Below are 6476 nucleotides of genomic sequence, written 5' to 3'. Positions count from 1 at the left end.
AGGTCAACAGGGAAAAGATGTAGCAGTCTGCTTCTGTAAAGATTACAGACTTAGAAACCCTATTGGGCAGTTTTATTCTGTCTTAAAAGGTTGTTACGAGTTGGAATCAACTTGACAGCAACAAGCTTGGCTATTTCTCATATATAATTATATTTCATATATGTACAGTCATGATAGAAAATATACTTCTTTACTATTAATGTGTTGTGGTGAAAAAACTTTAGAAGCCACTGATCTAGGAAGCCTTAGACTGTATACATCATTGACTCCATTTGAAAAAAATAACTTGCTGGCCTTATGGTATGGCTTGAAATGTGGGGACCCATTTGTAACTAAATGTGTATTGATTTCATGACTTTTTTGAGATCATTATATTTTCTAATTATAAGAAAAAATAATTAGCTGATCATGCCTATTTTCAATTATGTTCACAACAGGTAAAAACCTTTTACTGAGATTAGTAACTTAAGAAATTTTCGTGAGAATAGTAACTTGACCCTCTGTTTTTCCTGTTGGTAATAATTGCCTGTGCTGACAGCATAAACTAGCTCTTCCTTCTTTCCCATCAGATAGAAAAATCCATTTTCTAAGAGCTAGTAGAGAAGAAGTAACAAAAGAAAATTTAAAGTTTAAATTCCGAAGTCAAACTTGTACAGATGTATGTAAGTATTTCAGTGGGAAATCACAGTGGAAAGTGGGATGCTAACATTAAAATCCCAAAGGAAGGAAAATGACTAACATTGTTATGAACTTGAGCCTAAGTCCATGAGACATGCACATCCTCTGTTTCCCTGATTTGGCCATGATACCATCCCCAGTCTTGTCTGTTGACATCTTATGTTTTTGCACACTTCCATGTTTGCCAAGAATCTCCTAGAATCTCTTATATGGAGGTTTCAAGGAGGTGGACAAAGGGCGATGGAAAAATCAGGAACGATCAATGGTGATGGCTGAACAACATGATGAACACAGCTAATGTCACTGCACTGTATATGTGAAGATTGTGTTTTTGAAATGGCAAATGTTTTGTTACTTACATACTTACCATAATAAAAATAAAATAAAATTCCATCTAAGATGCTCCACTGGTCCCACCCCATCTGTAGCAAGGGAGAATGAAGAAAACCAAAGGGAAAGATTAGTCCAAAGGACTAATGGACCACAGTCGACACAGCCTCCGCCAGACTGAGTCCAGCACAACTAGGTGGTGCCTGGCTACCACCACTGACTGCTCTGACAGAGATCACAATAGAGGTCCTGGACAGAACAGGAGAAACATGTATAATAAAATTCTAACTCACACAAAAAAGACCAGACTTACTGGCCTGACAGAGACTGAAGAAACCCCAAGAGTATGGCCCCCGGATGCCCTTTTAACTCAGTACTGAAGTCACTCCTGAGGATCACCCTTCAGCCAAAAATTAGGGAGGCCCATAAAACAAACAATAATACACGTACCTCAACCATGTATACTTGATTAAATGGACACACCAGGCCAGAGGCAAGGACAAGAAGGCAGGAGGCAACAGGAAAGCTGAGCGAACGGAAATGAAAAGCCCAAAATCAAGAAAGGGAGAGTATTGATACATCAGAGTTGATAACCAATGTCACAAAACAATATGTGTATTAATTGCTTAATGAGAAACTAATTTGCTCTGTAAACCTTCATCTAAAGCACAAAAAAAGAAAATAAATCAGATAAAAATTTTTTTAATTAAAAACAAAAAAAAAGAGGTGGCCAGCAGCCAAATCCAACCCAGATATATGTTTAATTAGACTAGGTCAATGTTTAAAAAAAATTGTGTCAACACTTAAAAATCAGGAAGCTTCATTTAACTTTTTGAATTATTGGCTTCTCTTGAAAAATTAAAATATTTGGCATTACAAGGCCCATGTTGCTGCACAGGGAAAACTGTTCTTAACTTTAATCTATGAGTCCCCGAATTTAAATAGAATTAGTTTTCTTTATCTTTTTCTATATGTATGCTTGTAATATGTATGCATATCTTCTGGCCAGGGAGTCCATGGCCCAAAAAGGTCAAGAACCCCTGGTCTACAGCTAAATAACACTGTCCCCATTACTCCCTACTGGTGTTTCACTCTTTACTTTCTCTAAAGCCACACATAAGTTTCCATTTTCCATTGCACACTTTTCCTAAAGCAGAGAAATATTTCTCCGTAATCATGTCTCCATCAAAAGTTGGGGGGAAAAATGACTAAGAGGGCCTTAGAATTCTTACATGAAGCTGCTTCACTTATTCCTGCTATCTCATTGGTCTCTGGTGCACAGGGGCTATGTTCAACATCACTGAACACCAGCGAAACTTGGCTATTGACCAATCACAATGGTTGCCAACCGTAAAAAAACAATTCAAACTGCTCCCATCTGACTTGAGTCCTGTCCCTGGAGTCTTTTTCATACCTGCTCCAATGGGCTTCTCTAGCTCTCCTGACATCATTCTTGCTACATCCACCCTTCTGCCTGGGATATTAGGATGTGTGAGTGGTGGGTTAGTTAGAGTATATTTAGGAGTATCAATGTTTACAGTATCCTGGGAAACTAAGAGAAGACTAACTTTTCCTTTTTTTTTTTTTCTCCTTTTCAGCAAAGGAATAGAGATACCACCTCAACCATGCTGCACAGACTCTGGGCTTGAAGGTACATGTTGTTTGTTGCTGTGGAGTGAGTCACTACTCATGCCGACTTCATGCAAAACAGAATGAAATGCTGCCAAGTCCCGGGCCAACCCCATGATTGGTTAAAGATTGGATCATTGTGATTCAGAGGGTTTTTATTGGCTGGTTTTCAGATACAGATAGTCAGACCTTTCTTCCAAGTCTGTCTTTAGTGGAAACTCTGCTGAAACCTGTTTAGCATCATAGCAACACAGAAGCCTCCACTGACAGACGTGAGGTGCTTCGGCGGGGAACCAAACCTGGATAGCCCACATGGAAGATGGGAATTCTGTCACGAACCACCGATGCCTCACGCAGAGCTGGCCACACTCGCATTGCATGCTAGTTTTCAGAGATCTTTTCCTGGACCTCACCTCAAGGGATCCTCAACAATTTGGACCTTCTGAGGAAAGGACAGGAATTAACCCCACTTTGCAAAGGAGGCCCACTAAGGTTCAAAAAAGTGAAAAGCAAGTCAGAATGAGGAGCTTCTGGTTTTTAGTCTATTTGAATACCTGAGGGGAAACAAAACACATGCTCCTCAGGGAGAGTGACCTTTTGGTATTCCACGGCAAGTATTCAACAAGCATTTTCTAATTGACTGCATTAATGTTTTAATAGGGCAAGTCTAAACCTCTCAAGTAAATCTAGTCTCTTCTCAACAGGTACCTTAGCCTTTAAGCTAATTATAGAGAGACCTCAGATCTTATAAGCAAGCTGGGCTTTTCTTGTGGCTGTAAAAATCTTTTTAATTTTGATACAGTAAAATTGACTTTTTTTTTTTCTTTTGGTATAGAGTTCTATGAATCTTAACACATATATAGAATTGTGTGGACTCCCTGGGTGGTGTAGTTAATGCGGTCAGGTGCTAACCGAAATGTTGAAGGTTCAACTCCACCCAGAGGCACCTCGGAGGAAAGGCCTAGTGATCTACTTCTGAAACATCAGCCACTGAAAACCCTATGGAGCACAGTTTTACGCTGACATACGTGGGGTGGCCATGAGCTGGGATCGACTTGACAGTATCTGGTGGTTTACAGACTTGTGTAACCAAGATCAGGATACGGAGCAGTTCCATCATTCCAAAAAGCTTCCTTATGCCACTTCTTTGAAATATTATTTTAAATAATTATACTAGCCTGCAAATAATTTGAAAGCTACAGCAACAGTTATAAAAATAAATTATACATTCTTGTTCATATGACGTCAAGACAGAACTTCAGCCTGTGTGTTTTTTAGAGAACGTTATTTCCTTCCACTCTGGAGCACATAAAATTTGAGAAATAACCCACAAAGTCCTGTTGAAGAGCATTTTCAACAATTTTTAAGGCAATACCATGGCTCGATCATTGTTCAGGTTGTAATGAGAAGGCATTAGAGGAAGCAGTGTGAACAACGGGGCAATGCTACAGGAAGTGGTCCAGGGAAGGAGACCTCTGTACACTCTCCCTTCCCCACCAACAGTGAGGTCTCCTTGCCCTCCCGCTTTCCCGCCCTCTCTACTCTGCCTCACTCCCAGACTTTTCCCCCAGTATTAGAACCTGTTGTTTCTCCAGCTTCTCCTTCCATTCTCTCCTTTTGCATTCTACCTATTCGGGTCTTCTTTACTTTCTCTTTCCCTCTCTTCTGTGACCTTTCTATTACCTGCTCCTCTGGTGAGAACACTAGGAATGGAAGGGTCTATCAATGAAAGGGAAAGGGTTACCTTTTTCCTTCCCATTAAAATTTTACCCAATGGAGACTTGTCATGGGTTGAATTGTGTCCTCTGGAAATGTTGGTCAGCTTAGTTAGGACATGATTCCCAGTATTGTGTGATTGTCTACCATTATGTCATCTGATATAATTTTTCTGTGTGTCATAAAGCCTATCTCTATGATGTTGATGGTGTGGGATTAGCAGCAATTATGCTAACGAGGTAGGACTCAATCTACAAGATTAGGTTGTGTTTTACGTTGATCTCTTTTGAGATATAAAAGAGAGAAGTGGGCAGAGAGACAGGGGGACCTAATACCATCAAGATAGAAGCACAGGGAGCATAGCTTGTCCTTTGGACCTGAGGTCCCTGTGCTGAGAAGCTCCTCAACCAGGGGAAGATTGATGACAAGGACCTTCCTCCAGAGCTGACAGAGAAAGCCTTCTCCTGGAGCTGGTACCCTGAATTTAGACTTCTAGCTTCCTAGACTGCGAGAGAATAAATTTCTCTTTGTTAAAGCCATCCACTTGTGGTATTTCTGTTATAGCAGCACTAGATAACTGAGACTAGACTCTTACTATTCCCCTAACAGTATCCTTCCTCACTCCCCTCCTGCTTTCCACCCAGAGAGACTAAGCAGTAGACTTCTTCCAAAGACACATGGGACAACCATATCCAGGCTTGCTCTTCTAAGTTCAGTTGGCTGAGCCTCCCCTCAGCTTCTTCCCTTAGAAAGAAACTGAGGCAGGGAGTTGAGAGAGGAAGAGAGAAGAAAGGAGCAAATGAGAAACAAAGGAAGCTAATGATCACACAGTCGATTCCTGCTGAGAAGAAACCACACAGTGCCACGTCCTCTGCCTTCTATAAATACTGAAACAGAGGGTATTAGCACAACCCAAGCAGTTTTAACAAGACCACTGAATTCTGTAAATAACTGCATTCTTACTCATGTTTGGAAATAGGTATTTCATGGGAATACACAGAGATCAGAACTTTTATTCAGTGACTAAAACTAGTGTCCTTTGGATAATGCTTAATGTGGCACCACAAACAAGGAGCTCTTTGTTCAATGCTTTTTACTGCTTATAACACAGTCTAGTTATTCTATGTGACTTCATTGGAAAGGAGAAGAAATAAATAAATGAATCAGTTGTTTTCTCATTTTTTACACACTATTAGTTATCATTACACCTGAATGGAGTTATACAGATTGTGTTAAGCTGAAGACAAAACCGCATATTCACGTATTGTTAGGTGCCACGGAGTTGAATCAACTCATAGTGACCCCATGTGACAGAGTAGAGCTGCTCTGTAGGGTTTTCTTGGCTGTAATCTTTACGGAAGCAGATAGCAAGGTCTTTCTCCCCAGGGAGGCACTGGGTGGGTTCAAACTGTCAACCTTTCAGTTAGCAGCCAAGTGCTTAACTATTTGGGCCACCAGGGCTCCTTGTGTGTGTGTGTGTGTGTGTGTATATATATCTCAAACCTGTTGCCATTGACTTATAGTGATCCTGTAGGACAGAGTAGAATTGCCCCCATAGAGTTTCAAAGGAGCACCTGGTAGATTGGAACTGCTGACATTTGGGTTAGCAGCCATAGCTCTTAACCACTATGCTACCAGGGTTTCCGTGTGTGTGTGTGTGTGTGTGTGTGTGTGTGTATTTTATAGGCTACAACTATTTCCAAAGTGAGTTTAGAAAGAAAAGAAGGAAGGAAAGAAGAAAGAGAGAAAAGGAAGAAAGAAGGAAGAGAAAGAGAGAAAATAAAGAAAATTAATTGTACTTCATTGAGAAATGTACAGGAGTTTGATATAATCAGAGAATTGCAACTCAGTGATGAAACTTGGCAATAAATAAAAAGCCCTTGAGTATCTTAATTAGTTTTTGGACTTAAAATTAATTCTCCATATATGGGAATGAGCTCATTCCACAAGCCTAGATCACCTAGAGGGTTATATGTCCAAAAACTAATAAGTACATAAACCAGGTGTTGGGGCATGAACTTTTCACAGTTTCAACACTCAGGTGTACAAAGATTTGACTTTCTTTAAGTTTCTGTAATAACTGACCTTAGCTTTTGAATCCTTGTTTCAACCTGGCAGCAAAA

This window comes from Elephas maximus, chromosome 6 (genome assembly GCF_024166365.1).
Source record: "Elephas maximus indicus isolate mEleMax1 chromosome 6, mEleMax1 primary haplotype, whole genome shotgun sequence".
Taxonomy (NCBI): Eukaryota; Metazoa; Chordata; class Mammalia; order Proboscidea; family Elephantidae; genus Elephas; species Elephas maximus.
The sequence above is the reverse complement of the archived record's forward strand: the minus strand, read 5'-3'. Positions refer to the sequence as shown.